Here is a 16,814-nt window from a genome sequence, read left to right on the forward strand (position 1 = left end):
TAGGCTATGTTCAGACAACGCGATTCATGGCAGATTTTGGTGCAGATTTTGATGCAGATTTTTGAGCCAAAGCCAGAAGTGGTTTCTAAAGGAATGGGAAATATAAAGGAAGAACTTCTACTTCTCCTTCCTCCTGGATCCACTTCTGGCTTTGGCTCAAAAATCGGCATCAAAATCTGCAACAAATTGCAATGTTTAAACATAGCCTTAGGTCACATACACGCGTTGCGGAATTCTATGCAATCAGCATCAAAACCGCAGATAGACGCAGGTAATTCCACAGGTAAAATTAGGTGTGAATTTTATGCTGCAGATTGTGGTTAATTTTTTTTATAAACTTGTCAGATATAATTCTGAGATGGAAACGCAAGATAAATGTGCTGTGGATTTTAAAATCTACACCACAGGTCAATTTATGCGCGGAAAAATGTGTGGATGAGATTACTTGAGATCTCATTTACTTTACTGGTACTGTATTATGCTGCGGATTTGCCACATAAAAATCTGTGCAGCAAATCCGCACATAATACGCATCGTGTCCATTTGGACAAAACAAAAGTCATTCTTAAAGAGCTTCCTGTTGTTTCCTGCAAAAAAAGCTTAAATCTACAAAATTATAAATGTGATGGGGCATATGGATTAATATTACCCGGTGCCCTCCAGTTGTGCCCCTCTGCCGTGGATTTGCTGTTTTAGGGTCCCCTCGGTGTTGTCTCAAAATGTTCACAGAGCTTCTCAGAGTCTAAGACACTCCCTCTGTTAACGGATTGGACAGAACTGCTCACGCGAGCAGTTCTGGCCAATCTGAGAACAGTGGGAGTGTCTCAGACTCGTAGTCTAAGAAGCAATGCAGCCATTTTGGGACAGCACAGCAGATCCACAGCAAATTGGCACAGTTGGAGGGCACCAGGCAATATTACTCCATATACCCCATCACATTTAAAATGTTGTCCTGGGACCTGAGGGTCACTTTAAAAAAAAAAAATTTAATTTAAAAATAAAATAAAAAATAGCACGTTTCAAAGGGATGAAAAAAAAAAAGGATGTGTGAACCTAGCTGGGTGCTTTTAAAGGGTCTGCTTTAGACAACCACTTCTCATTTATCCTATTAGTGAATTCTAAGTTGATAGGGGGAGCCCCCACCCCACTAAGCACTGACCTCTGATAGAACAGAACAGAGTATAATTGAATTGGAATCCAAAAACATCCCTATAGGTCAGATTGGAATTTGGGGACAGTGAGCGATGACAATCTCTGTACAGTGCTATGGAATATGTAGGCGCTATATAAATGAATAAAATAAATAAAAATAAAATCCTGCTGTTCACACGTAGTGCTTCTTCTAGTAATGACTGATTTCCCTAGAACCCACAATCTTTAAAGGGGTTGTCCAAACCAGCCAAACCCTTTAATAAAATAAGAAGATATTATTAATTCTCAAAATATCTATTTGGCTGATTTACCTCTATGCCTATTTTAAATCAGGGATAAAGCAACAAAGCAACCGGCGAATTATGTGCTTTGGGTGGAATCCCTTTTTACGTGCCATTCTAGTACATTACAAGAACTGTATCCAGGATCATAGCCTGGAAAATAAGATGGCGCATGTGGAATGGACCAAATATAAGTGGTATGTGGGGATACATTAGTAGGTATGTGTCATTCATGGGTTACACAATATTATGGGGAGTTAGTTAAATCATTCTCTCACTGAACTACAGCCAGACAAATGGATCACTGAGACTGCACTATATTGCTTAGTTGGTGACAGCTTCATCCTTCAACAAGAGGCGCTGGACACAAAGTACTCTTCTAAACGCTAGTTAGTCCCTGAATCACAGCCAAACTAAGATAAGATATTTCATTTTACAGCTCAGCCAACTCTTTGATAGGCAGATTTTTACAGATTTTGTCTCCCACCAGACAGTTACTGTCACAAAGTAGACAGAGGACGCATAATAACATTTTATTATGGTAAGTGGTAAAGAACAGCCTTATGTCAGCGGTGGTGAGACCGTGTCAGATTGCTCCAACTTTGGTAGCTCCATTAAGCAGGATCCTCACAGTGTTCATCTAATTTGCTCTTGTATTTCTATCATGTACATGTGCTGTATGTAGGTTAAGATGCCTAGAAAAAAAGAATTTGGGTGACAACAAATACAGCCAACATTACTTCCACAAGGGTTGTGACCCAGACTTCTAGCTGATTTATCCTGCCCATTGACTGTCTGTATCTTCTCAGGTTGGCCAAAGATATGAGTCTTTGCCCTACCTTTTAGTGTGTAAATCGGGAAAGCTCCAGACGTACAAACCAAATGTGTCCATAGGGCTCCGGAGACCAAAAGTGTTGTTTTATTCTTCGTCGGACTGGTAACGTTAGTATAAATTTTTAGTAGGATGCAATAGACTAGTAGATTTCGCTTTTCCATCCCGCCGTCACGAAAAAAAAGTATATATAAATCAGTTTTTTGAACATGGGGCCTATAGTTGACGGATTCCCCTGAAGGGCCTCCATTAAACAAGCGTGTTGGGAAGCTCTAGTGACGTAGCTTCTCCGTGCTGAGATATGAGTCGGGGACTCTGGCTGCTCGCAAGGTGTGATAGGGTGTGCAGGGTTCTCTGTGAGGATCCCACAGAGTTGGCATTGCCTTACAGGGAGGTCAGAGTCTGAGGGCAGGGCAGCCTCTGCTGCATCGGAAATCTCTAATGTAACTGCCCATGTATGGACAGTGAGGTTACTGGAGCTTCCTGACGTATCCATTAAATGGAAGCCAGTGATGGATATATGCTATAATTGTATCCATTTAGCGGATACGTCATGAATAGAGTCATGAGAGTTCATGACATATACCTTAAACGGATACCTTTATAGCCTATGGGTGACAGATGTCACTGTTGGGCATCCGTCACTGGCTTCCATTTAACGGATACGTCAGGATCCTTTTCGCGACATATATGTTAAAGTACAGTATATCTAAACGTTTGATAAAATTCTGACATGTCATAGTGACATGTCAGAAGTTTTGATTGGTGGGGGTCCGAGCTCTGAGACCCCCACCAATCGCCAGAATGAAGCAGCTGAAGTATTCGTGTGAGCGCTCAGCCGCTTCGTGTCTGTTCGGCTTTTTTGAGAAATAAATGTATCGGTGTACGGACTCAATAGAAAATCTATGAGCCCGAACAGACACGAAGCGGCTGAGCGCTCACACGAGTGCTTCAGCTGCTTCGTTCTAGCGATTGGTGGGGATCTCGGACCACCACCAATCAAAACTTCTGACATGTCACTATGACATTGTAATGACAGGGATAGGGAAACAGACAAGTGAGCCCTAATCTACCCGCCACTCAGTCCCTGCCTACTTGCAACGACCCGCCCTAGGCGATGGGGTACAACTGGGCGACGGTCCCTACACTCAGTAAGTGCACGACAACAACCAGACAAAGAAACACAGAACAAAGGGAAACGGGACAGTTGCCCACGGCAACACCGTGAGCAACAAGAGTAGTAAACGAGCCGAGTCAAACCAGGAGAGTACGAGGTGCCAAACGCAGAGCAGGAGAGTAGTGAACAAGCCGAGTCAAACCAGGAGTGTACGAGGTACCAAACGCAGAGCAGAAGAGTAGTCAGTAAGCCAGGGTCAATACGAAGCAGGGACAAGTAGTTCAAGAAGCTGCAGCAGGGCCAGGAAACCAACAGAGAAGAATCACAAGCAAGGAGGAACAGGAAAGGCAGGTATAAATAGACAGAGGGCGGGAGCTAGCTCCGTCTGGCCAGGCTGTGATAAGCTCTCCCACTCCTAAGCCTGCCATCCTGAGTGGTGGAAGATGGAGTCAGTCTCACAGACATAGAAGCAGGTGCAGACTGATTACCTATGGGCGTGGATACAGAAGCTGTGCCTGGCAGATCCTTAACAGACATGTCAGAAGTTTCTTAAACGTTTAGCTAAACTTTAAGTGTAGGGAGAAAACTTATATGCACAGGGTCTTACTGGCATTTAGGATGAACAATCAGAGTAATACAAGCTATCACGTGAATGAAAGTTTTAAAGTGGTTGTCCAGGATGAGGAAAATCACAGGTTGTGTGTGGTATTCACTTCAATGGAGCTGAAATGCAATACCAGACACAACTCATGGAGAAGTGTGGCGCTGTTTTGGGGAATCCTGAAAAAACGTTCTAAACTTTGTCGCAATGTTTCATTCACCACTGCCAAGATCTTTCACTCCTGGCAACTCAGTTGAGAAGATTTTCTATTAATCTGCAACTGCTTTAGCAGCCTCACCACCATACTGTATATATCTCAAAGATGACATACTTATTGTTACTCACCAACCTAACACACAAGTTCTGTATGGTCATCAACCAAAATTGAACATTTTGGGCAACTATGGCACAACACTAATGGTGTTCTTAGCATCACCGCCAGGAGTAAGTCAATATACCTTGTACCAATTATTCTATCTATCTATAATTTGTGATTACGGCACCCCTGGCATCATCTATCTCCAAGGGGAAAAAGTAATCAACATGCCTGATCATTGTTTCCAACCACAGTCGGCCTATGCCAACACACATTTTATTGTTGGCAGTACCCACTAAAAATCAGTAGCATCCCACCAACATTAAAGGGGGTTATCTGACTTTTCAATATCAAAAACATAAAAACAGCTGCAAATGTGATAAACAAAAAAAAGAATCAGTACTCACCTCTACTTTCTCCCAGCGATCCAGAAGTGATGCTCTGGTGGTCCTCCTGGTCTGACAATATTCACCATAAATTTATACAATAGCTTTTTTTTTTCTTGTGCTATATTGCTACGTTATAAGACCTAGGCCACGTGACCTCAAGAACAGACTTCCAATTCGACTTTGAGTCGCATGACTTTTCCCATATTAAGTCATGCAACAGTTTAGTGTCTGTCCTGGTCCATATTTACTTCTATAGAACCGCCTGCTACTGTTCTGAGTCCAAACAAAGTTGCCGACAAATGCAACTCAACCAGGCTCGGTGTCACAGTTACATTGAGTCAAAAAGCAAATCATGTCTTCAATTATGAGACATAATGTTGATGTGTACAACTGTAGTATGGCTGTAAAGTAGCATCACAGTGAACAACTAAAGTCATTGTCTAGCTCAAGTACTAGTTTACAATGTTGTATAATATGTTGGCATGATATAAATAATATAAAATAATTAACTAAAGGAGTAATAAAAACATGAGCCTAAACAAATAATAAAAAATAGGAAAATAATAATATATAGTAGTTGATCAGTTGCTCTTAGCAATTGATTCAGTGTGAATCTAGAACTTAGCAATGTAATGCAACCATCACTAATCATAAACCAATACAATATATAAACCAATACAATATATACAATACAGACACACAAATGACAGGTGCCTTTGAAGAGGTCATGTAAAATAGGTCTAGGAGGATCCTGAGATGATTGGCTCTTACCTTTGGGACTCCAGAAGGTCCTGACCCATCCGTTTCTTGCTCCTGAGCTCCCCCTTGTTCTCAGCTACTCTTCGAGGCAGATATGAGCTGTGACAGGAATCTGAGCTATGCAGCGCCTGGGCAAGGCTATCACACAAGTTCTGCTATAAGGAGGAATCAAATCAGCTGTTCTGATGCTGGACCAATATTTTTTTATTATCATTTTCTTGTCTGCTTTTTTTCTCCATGTCAAAGCATTGTGTGAGAGGACGGTTGTAGGTGCGACTGCTATAGCAGAAGGGTGACAAGTGCCAATTGGCACTGTTTATAGTGTACGTGCCTGCCAAGTCATGCCACTGTGTAAGGGACATCAGGCAGCAAAGGGGTTTAGGGTTTCTAAAGTACTCCGGTACAGACACCGCTCTTAACCCCTTCTGGGTTGATGGGGAAGAGTACAAGTTTTCATTTCTTACACCTGATCCCAAATTTCCTTCTACCTCCACTCCAAGGAGACAAAATTGGTTGCTCTGTAATTTTCCCAGTTCCAGAAAATGACAGCAGGAAATTAAGACAATTAGGCTATGTTCACACAGAGTTTTTTTACGTGTTTTTTGACGCGGAAACCGCGCCGCAAAACTCGTCAAAAACGGCCCGAAAATGCCTCCCATTGATTTCAATGGGAGGCGGAGGCATCTTTTTCCCGCGAGCGGTAAAACCGTCTCGCGGAAGAAGGTACATGCCCTATTTCCGGGTGTTTACGCCTCTGACCTCCCATTGACCTCAATGGGAGGCAGAGAAAGCGTATTTCACAGCGTTTTATGCCCGTGGCGCTCAATGGCCACGGGCGAAAAACGCCGCAAGAATCGGCGTGCAGAGAGAGGAAAATCTGCCTCAAACTTCCAAACAGAATTTTGAGCCAGAAATTCCGCCTGCAAAAAACTCAGTGTGAACATAGCCTTAAAATGTTCGTGGCCTGATGATGCATCATAAAGAGATTGGTAATAAATGTTTTTGTTATTACTCCTTATGCATATAGCACCAACATATTCTGCAGCGCTGTACTGAGAATGGATTAAAGGGGTTTTCTGACTCTTTTAAAAGCCCCATTATGATGTGTATGGCTAAAAAATAACAAATTGTTACATATTAGTTAATTATTGGAATTGCTCTTTAAAGGGTTTTTCCCACTAAGGACATTTATCACCAATCCACAGGATAGGTGATAGATATATGATCGCTGGGGGTCCCACCACTGGGACCCCCACTGATCTAGAACAAGCGTCTCGACCTCCGTTCCTCCTGCATGATTGCGGTGAGGAGGATTTTGAATAGAGTGGCGGTCATGCATGTGCTACTGCTTGATTCAATATCTATGGGGCTGACGTAGAGTTAGGCCTCCTTAGTACAATTGGTGCAAAGAAACCACTACTAAAGCAGAGAGTTAAGAAGAGACTTGCTTCGGCCTAAGAACAAAGGCAGTTGATTTTAAACCAGAATAAATCTGTTCTTTGGTAAATGTAGGATTTTTTGCTACGACTTCCATATCTTGTGAGACACAGAAGCTCTGATGATGATGTCTGGATGTGCGATTCCCATCATGAAACACCGGGAGGAGATGTGATGGTGTGGTACAGCCTCGCTGAAGATACAGTTGATTTATGTAGAATTAATAGTACACTTAACCAGAATGGCCAATACAGCATTTTACAGTAACACGCCGTGCGATCTCGTTGGCCTGCCATTTTTCCTTTTGACAAAACAGTAATCCAAAGCAATCCTCCAGGCTGTGTACCTATTTGAAATAGAAAGTGATGGATAAAATGGCCTGGCCTCGACAGTTACTTCACCTCAACCCAACAGAGATGGTTTGAGATGAGTTGGATCAGAGAGTGAAAAAAAAATAGTCAACAAGTGCTCAGCAAGACTGGCTAAAAGTGATCCCAGGTGGCTATTCCATGAAGTTGGTTAAGAGAGTACCAATAGTGTGCAAACTAGTTATTACTCGTGGCTTCATTGACAAATCTATTTTTTTTTGGTCACTTCCTAATTCCGTTTGTGTTATTGTTATCAAATGTTGAAAATAGTAAAAATCTATGAGCTAGTGAGTCGCACATATTGACTGGTATTATATATATCTATGAGTAATGGCTCTTGAGAGCTAGAAACGCGTCAGAGGGGACGGACGCTTTATGTAATTTATCCACTTCAAGCCTTCAGTTTTTCCGCTGGCTATTTAAATAAAGGAGATTTATTTTAAAATTCCAGGAGTGCTGATCTTTTCCTCCTGAATATGGTACTATACATATACCACAATGATGTTCATTCAACAATCACTGTCCCTAATGGCCTTACAATCTATTTTCCTTATATCAGGTCCATTAACACTGTAGGGCTCATTTCATAGAAAGCCAGTTACCATAAATCCCATTTAATCTGTGCATCAAAGGAAACCAGATTACATAGAATAAACTCAATGCTAGAACAGTGGCCCCCAACCAGTGACTCGGAAGCCACATGTGGTTCGCGTCCAACAGCTGTGTGGTTTACCATAGAAGCCAGATATGGATATTATGAGTCAACATTGACATCATAGTCTATTATAATAATAGTAGGATGGGATGTACAATAAATATGTGTAATTTCTAAAATATACAGCATTGCAATTGTAATCCCTGGAGTCCACCAAACCAGCGCTCCATACCACAAACTCAACTATTGTTTAGTTAATTCTGTCTCAATTTTGTGATTTGTAACATACTCCTTATGAGCAGTCTTGCCAGAGCATTATCAGGGCCATAGATAGATGACAATCTTCATTTTATATTATATTTACTACTATTATTATTATTACTATGAGTATCATTGTACTTTGCTAGAAAATCTTCACTTTGGTTTATAGCAACAATCTACCAATAGCTTTTCAAGACCTCTGGGCAGCTTTTGGGGCCTGGTGGTGGGCAGACATGGCTATCATGAGTTGCAAAATGATATCAGAATAAGCTCTTGGAAAGTACCTTAAGCACATAGGATATAATTACTGTTCTAAGAAAACATATTTAAATAAAATACATTCCCCCGTGCGTCCCATGGAGTCATGAATGAATGAAGAGCTCCAGCCGTGCATGTGTTAAAGCTTGCTATCTGCCTCTGTAGACAGGACTGTCCAGGACTATTTACAAGCTTGCCTGAGTATTTATAGCGGTGATCATATTTATAAAGCATTTATTTCTCTTTAAGCTTACCTAATAAGCTGTAAATAATGAATGAGCTACTACTTAACGAATGAGATTAGGCTCAGAGTCTCTGCAAATGCAGGTACACTCAGTCATAAATAGCCCCACGTGTCTAAAATAAAGCGAGGACGGGCAAAATATGGCACCAACACCCAATACATTTCTATGAGGAATTGCATACAGAACAAAATATTTCTTTCACTTTTTCTGCAGTACCGTGAAATGTTAGTAATTATTCTTCAACATGGAAATACAAATACCTTGGCTGATACAACAAATAAGTGTTTGTGCTGTAATCTGGAAGCACCGTAGAGCAGCATACTGCGTGCCCATGACTCCGTAGTAGGTAGTCGGTTTGCCACTGTACAGTCTCCGTGCACAGGGCTCTGCATAAAAGCCCCTTTACTTTTCTCATTACCTTATTCCTTTGTGGAGAAATCACGATCTGAAGATGTAGACCGATGCCTTCATCTCCTTTCCTCCAGTTCCCCTCCAAGAAGTCACTCCTTGCCCTCTGTTCTGGCAGTTCATGCTTGTCATAGGGAAATTTCGTGTATCCAAATCACCATGCAATCACATACGAGCAACTTACTAGTAGGTGGTGGACAGTCATATTTATGGTTTGGATCTATACAACGTTCCTATGACAGGAGTGAACTGCAGTAGAGTAGAGACTCTGGAGTAGACAAGCTGCAATTTCAATCCATGATTTGGTGGTGAAAAAGTTTGTGAAGTAAAATGGCACTTCGCGGTCCACTTCAATTCATTGACGTAGTACTCCACCCCCAATATTCTTCATTATTGGGGAACTAAAGCTGGCCATACACTTAAAATATCTGTCAAATGAACGCCCGGCCCAGCATGCATGTTTTTTTTTTTTCAATAGGTAGAATGGAATAAACTGCTGATGCCCTTTCTGGAGGCGACTTATCTCCTGCAATCAAAGGATCGTGCATGGTAAAATCCAACATGCCTAATTATTATTTCGGTAAACCCTCATATACATGAGTCATTTGGCGCTTTGGTAATGAATTCTTACAAAGACTGCAACTACCAATATCATACACTAGTTTACCAAAATGGCACCTAGAATGTGGGGCATTGGCCATACCCATACAATGAAGTCTTACTTACACCTTCCTCTAGATTACCCTTCGTGTAGTAGCATGATTGAATGGCCACATCACTTTACAACAAATATGCTCTCTGAACACTGACCATGGCAAGAACTGGATATTCCGTATGAGAGCGGAGATTCTCCCATAATCGTATCTATTTCAGAAAAGGTCTGCAGCATTTGACGTCACAGAAAACAGAGCTGTTTAAATGGCATTATGTTGTCTAGAAATGTAATAATTATCATTGAAGTGAGAGACGTCTCCAACCATAGTAACTTCTGACCTTACATTAAATTAACATGGAATGCTGAAAACACCTCAAGTAATCCCACCCAGTCCTCAACGTCAGTCACGCGTCCAAATAGAACGTAGCCTACATACTCCATGCACATGCAGCTTCTTATTTAATCATCTGTCCCTTTTATTTTTAGAGTATCGACTGCTAATCTAACATGCCAATTCTGACAGTACGTTGGATTAAGGCTGTTGACCTGACATAACTGTATAAGTCAATGATCGACCTTACCATATACGCTACTTGTATTGCTATATCTGTCCTGCAAGGTTAGCTTCTTTATACATAATGTTTCATGGATATCAATATTTAGAAAGTATTCACAAGCACTGCAGACATTAAAGGTCCTTTAAGAAACTGCTAATAGCATTCTTCTAAGATGCCAATAATATAGCCTGCAGCTGTAGGAAAGTTTATGTGTTATAGGTAACAACTAATCTATGAAGTTGGCTTTTTATTTTAACTCCCATTATAGTGGCATTAGGGCAGGGCTAGTGAGAGTGCTTTAGACGGCTTGGGGCACTATAGTAGAATGCCTGTCAAGGAAGTGTGCAAAGTCAATAGTGGTGGGTCTGGGGGCAGTTGCAAGGCTTACGATCATGTTCCATATTCCCAATATTGAGCAGGACGTTCCCTTTCACTGTACTAACAGGTTATGAGCTATCAATTATGTAATTTATTTAGCTCGGTTTATTGCAAAAAGATCTGAGCAGTCATTTAATTTGTATAGTAATTCACCCTTTCTAAAGAGGTCTTGATGGCTACACAACAATAAGGCTAAGTTCACATCTCTTTTCTTACTGTACGTCTGACGTGAACAGCTTGACATGAAAAAACAGTGTCAAAACATGTACCACAGCGTGTACATTGATTTCTATGGTCAGGACGGATGCCCTAATTGGTGTAGTTTGTGCATATGTTTTGTTTGCTTACGTTCTATCTTTTTTTTTTCCATGTCCTGAAAAGCGTAGTCTACTACGCTTTTCATTACTTCTCAAAAACGTATACCACACGTATACGTTTTTATTTGTATTGAAGTCAATGGCGACGTACGGACGACATATGCAATATTAAACCTTACATTTGCATGCGTAAAACGTATACGTTTGTCACCATATATGGGAAATCTTGACTTTACAAAGTTTGACTAAGCTAGAGAACAAAACACATATGTTTTCAGAAGTAAGAACGGACACAAACGTATAAAAACGTATACTACAAAATACGTAAGCGCATGTTACAAATGCATACATTTTTGTAACTTTAAAAATGTATACGTCGTCGTATACCACAAACGCGTGCACAAAACGAGATGTGAACTTAGCCTTACATGTGGCTGGCATTCAAATCCAAAGTTAGTAATCACTTTTTGCTCAGCTCTTTCCATAAATCCCATAAACTTCAATAAAGAGGGTCAGGCACAAGCAAAAGCGACAAACGAGGGTTACTGGACTCCTGTTCTACCGATAGATAAGAAGCCCTGAGGTAGGACCCGCACCTATCAGGCATTTATAGCACATACTGTGGTTATACAGGGCACAGAAATCCAAGGTGACTTGTAATGTTTTTTTTATAATTCATTGTAGAGGTACATTATTCCTTCTAATACACACCGGAACTGCTGTAGAACCTTTTTTTTGTAAGGATGAATTTCCTGTCCACCATAGGTAGAAATAAAACTCCCTCAATCTTTTCAAAACGAAGGTCTCCAGCATCTAACAGGTGTATTATATGTTCTGCAGTAGCTGGGATGAATAGAAAGAACTGTATAATGCACACTGCAGCTGCTGAAGAAACTCATAAAGAGAGAGCGCTACATGTCAATCAGTCAATCAATCAATCAATCAATCAATCAATCAGTGGTTGGCACAGGAGAAGGAACACCAAAATACATTTTTGACCGACTTCTAGTGCCGGAAGAGATAAGCAGTGTCTATGTAGCGCCCCTGATCTCTTTATAATTGTCAGGTTCGTACATCAGAATGTGATGTTTATACAAATATAATTTAGAGACATGTTAATGGAAAATTGTTTATTCATGTAAACTATTAAAAAAAATAATAAGCAGCAGCTGTGATCATACAGTAATATTACTATACCGGACTCCTCTAACAGGACTAATACAGTTGAAGTCTTGACTTCTTCAGTTTTCCACTTCAGAGCACAATAAGCTCGTCTCTTAATATATGCAAATAGCTGAACTAAAGCCCAAAGCTCAGAAACCAATTAAATTAATAAAACATTTTTACTGTATGATTCTTTTTATTTTTTTTACTAAAGAATGAAATGTTTGATTAATATTAACTTGACCGCTGTTACATTAATGAGAATATGGCAAGATTGAATCCTATGTCTATTAGTTTGCCTTGTGAACTATTTAATTGCATATTATTAATAAAATATGGAAAAGCTTTAAGGGGACAATGATTAATTGTGTTTGATTTCTATATACAATTTTTTACTATATTTTAAAGAACATTGTTGTTTATTTCGCATTGACCAAATGTGGCTTGAGCTTCAAGTCCAACAAAAGGTATTATAGTTCAGCCTATCCATCTGTACAGGGGGCCAAATGAGAAAATTCACAGATTTAGCTTGTGTGGAGCCTCTGAGTGCATTAGGAAAATGATTGTTGGCAAAGTTTTTGGCATTCGCTCTCTAATAGCATTTTCCACCTATGTTAATGACCATCTCAACTTTTTAGAAGATCATTATTGGTCTTATCTTCTGTCCAATATAAAGTCATCTAGAGGTCAAACATTATGCAATTTAGGGCACATTGACCTAGTTGGAAAATTGGACACAGACAGTGCCAATATGGCAAGACTTTGGACCACGAGAGAAGACGATTCTGTGGGTCCACAATCATTCTATACAGAACATGTGCACATCTACTTTTAATTAATTACATCCTAAATTATTATGTTATCATTGTCCACTTAGGTATATCATTATCATATCATTAATCAATTCTAATGGTATTTGTGAATCACCCTATAAGAATCGTCCGTAGCAGCAATTGATGGCTCCAAACCAACTTCAAATGGAGTTGTCTTCTGCTGGACGTTTGTAGCCCACATTATGTAAGAACCTGGACCTACCAGAGGATCCTCTAATATTCTGGTGGACAAGAGCTATCATCAGCTGAGGTCTTCTTCATGAGATTCCCATAGAAACATACAGCGAAGGAAATAAGTATTTGATCCTTTGCTGATTTTGTAAGTTTGCCCACTGTCAAAGACATGAACAGTCTAGAATGAACCACTCCTTTGTTGTCTTGGCTGTATGTTTCGGGTCATTATTGTGCTGGAAGACCCAGCCACGAGCCATTTTTAATGTCCTGGTGGAGGGAAGGAGGTTGTCACTCAGGATTTGACGGTACATGGCTCCATCCATTCTCCCATTGATGCGGTGAAGCAGTCCTGTGCCTTTAGCAGAGAAACACCCCCAAAACATAATGTTTCCACCTACATGCTTGACAGTGGGGACGGTGTTCTTTGGGTCATAGGCAGCATTTCTCTTCCTCCAAACACGGCGAGTTGAGTTAATGCCAAAGAGCTCAATTTTAGTCTCATCTGACCACAGCACCTTCTCCCAATCACTCTCAGAATCATCCAGATGTTCATTTGCAAACTTCAGACGGGCCTGTACATGTGCCTTCTTGAGCAGGGGGACCTTGCGGGCACTGCAGGATTTTAATCCATTACGGCGTAATGTGTTACCAATGGTTTTCTTGGTGACTGTGGTCCCAGCTGCCTTGAGATCATTAACAAGTTCCCCCCGTGTAGTTTTCGGCTGAGCTCTCACCTTCCTCAGGATCAAGGATACCCCACGAGGTGAGATTTTGCATGGAGCCCCAGATCGATGTCGATTGACAGTCATTTTGTATGTCTTCCATTTTCTTACTATTGCACCAACAGTTGTCTCCTTCTCACCCAGCGTCTTACTTATGGTTTTGTAGCCCATTCCAGCTTGTGCAGGTCTATGATCTTGTCCCTGACATCCTTAGAAAGCTCTTTGGTCTTGCCCATGTTGTAGAAGTTAGAGTCAGACTGATTAATTGAGTCTGTGGACAGGAGTCTTTTATACAGGTGACCATTTAGGACAGCTGTCTTTAATGCAGGCACCAAGTTGATTTGGAGCGTGTAACTGGTCTGGAGAAGGCTGAACTCTTAATGGTTGGTATGGGATCAAATACTTATTTCTCAGTGCACAATGCAAATAAATATATATCATTTTGACTATGTGATTTTTTTTTTTTTTTTTTTAATATAATCTATCTCTCACTGGTAAAATTAACCTAGCCTAAAAATTCTAGACTGTTCATGTCTTTGACAGTGGGCAAACTTACAAAATCAGCAAGGGATCAAATACTTATTTCCTTCACTGTATAGGTGCACTTTGCCAATGCAGTCTTTCTACAAAATGGAAATGCTGGCCACCCATGGGAAGATGTCTCACCAGCACCATTAGATAGTCCATCAGATCTTCCGGTCCTCAAGCCGCTAGTCGTGTGGAGTCTGATCTTTCTCCTCTGTCTCTTGTACGTACTTTTGGAAGCCGATCAGATTGTACATATTTATTGAGGTATGAATTGTCGCTGCTGCTAGCTTAAAAGTTGTCCAATTTTTGATTTGTACCCTATCTTTTTCAGATGCTGCTGATCATGCTAATGTGTTCTTGTGAGTTGTTGAAACACAGTGTAATCTCTGTGACTATCGATAGGAAAATTTAGTAACCTTTCTTAAAATGGCACAATGATATCTCAGGACAGTTGTCCATATGCACCAGTTCTTAATTTATAATGCTTCTAATAGCCATAGACTAACATCTAATGGCCATCGACTTTCATCAGTGACAGAATGGGCCACAGTGAAGAGCTCATATATTTCCATGGGATGTAATCTTTCCTACAAGTCAGTTTGCTAAATTTCTGCACTGCCAGAGATATCCTGACCAACAAGCATCGTTATTACAACTCCAGGCAATGACAGAACCGTGACTGAGGATTTCTATCTCTTGGTGGTGATAACAGAGAAAGTGAAAAATAATGAGCCCTTCCAATCAGGGTAAAACTGACCCACCGTAGTACCAGAGGACCCTCTCATGGGCCTAGGCTTTACACAATAATGGGCTCCTAATAAAACAGGTCTCTAAAGGTCCAACACAAGTGATCCCCATTTTGAATATCACTTTGTAGCCACAAGGGTCTATTTCTTATGGGTTGATGTACAAATAACCTTACTGATAATATCTCCAACAAAGGATACAAAAAGTAGACGTGCATGTGTTCTGTACACATGAGGGTTGTCTACTCAGAATAATTTCCTCTGGTTGGCTCAAGGATCCCCAGTCTGACGCTGCTTTCAATGATCATAGGCACTGATCACACAAGAAGACATGGTAAAAGATGGTGTTCACTATTGTGCACCATCAGCAAGACATCTCTGGTAGTGCACTGGTGGTCTGTGATTGGCGGAAGGTGACCACTGACATCTTAGGTATGTCTCCTGCTATGGCTACCATAACGGGTTATTCCAGGTTTTTTTATTACCTAGCCCTTTTATTCAATCCCTCCTATTATATGTTTTAAAAAATATGCTCTCCTTTTTCCTACAGCACAGGCTGACCTGAGCAACGCTCAGATCCATACATGGCCACCTTTCCCACTCTCTGTGTAATGTACGGGACACTCGTAGATTGAACAGAGAGTGTGTCCCAGCTGCAGCCGTGTCACATACTGACAGTACATATACAGCGGCAGCGATTAAACCTTTTCTGTGCAATGTACATTGAGCAGAGAGTAAGACGAGCCCTGCACGGACCTGAGTACCAGTGCAATGTTTAAAACATAAAGTGGGAAATCCCTCTTATACTTCACGAATAAGCAGGCTATGTAAAAAATAAACCTGCATAACCCCTACTTTCCAGCAAGATAATCATCAAGTGTCCTGTAAATACAATCTTATGCTTCAAATTAGTAATTTGATTTTGTTATACAATATTATGCTGCTGCTCAATTGTATTTTTCCAGTTAGTAGTCCAACTTCAATACCTTTAGACCGCCATACATGGGGGGTACCTTCCCACCACCAAATAAAAGCTTCTGTTTTATGGACACCAGCAAGTCCCCGTCACCCAAGATGATGGAAATAATAAAAGAAGGGCATCAGACAGAGATTACATTTTATGATATGGGGGCTGGGGAGAAAGTCTTACTGCAACAAGATAATTAAGTCTTGAGATGCAGACAGCTTATCTGCTACTTATTACAACTCATACGATATTACAGAACCCCCTTGAAACAGAACTCTGCTATTAACAGATATACGTGGGTCATAAAGCTACTTCAAGCCTCCTCCTCTGCTCATGTGATATTTTTATGTGTCCTTCAATCTGACTTTTACATAATGATCTCTTCCATGCTGAAGTTTAGTGACCACTGGCTAAATGGTGGACATCACTCTCAATATATTTTTCTTTTTCAATTAAACACACACAAGCACGAATAAAATGTGGTTTGCAGAGTGAATTTTCTATTTCGTGAGATACTAGCCCATGTCGTCAGTGACTGACCTTTTTGTACCGTTTACTAGCCAGCTATTATTATTCTGTGTTATTTGCAAGATTTGCTGTTGATGGCTGTACTTGTTCTATCATCGATATCGAAGTATATGACATCCTGTCCACCACGTGACATCCTGGTTCCGTAACTGGTGCCTGGTTCCGT

The 16,814-nt window shown here is 40.6% G+C and overlaps 1 protein-coding gene across 1 annotated transcript in view; it reads right to left on the reverse strand.

The window, feature by feature from the left end:
- ZNF385C (zinc finger protein 385C) overlaps positions 1-16,814 on the reverse strand; it is a 180,227-nt gene that overhangs the window by 98,887 nt on the left and 64,526 nt on the right. The window lies entirely within an intron of this gene.

This window comes from Rhinoderma darwinii, chromosome 13 (assembly GCF_050947455.1).
Source record: "Rhinoderma darwinii isolate aRhiDar2 chromosome 13, aRhiDar2.hap1, whole genome shotgun sequence".
NCBI lineage: Eukaryota > Metazoa > Chordata > Amphibia > Anura > Rhinodermatidae > Rhinoderma > Rhinoderma darwinii.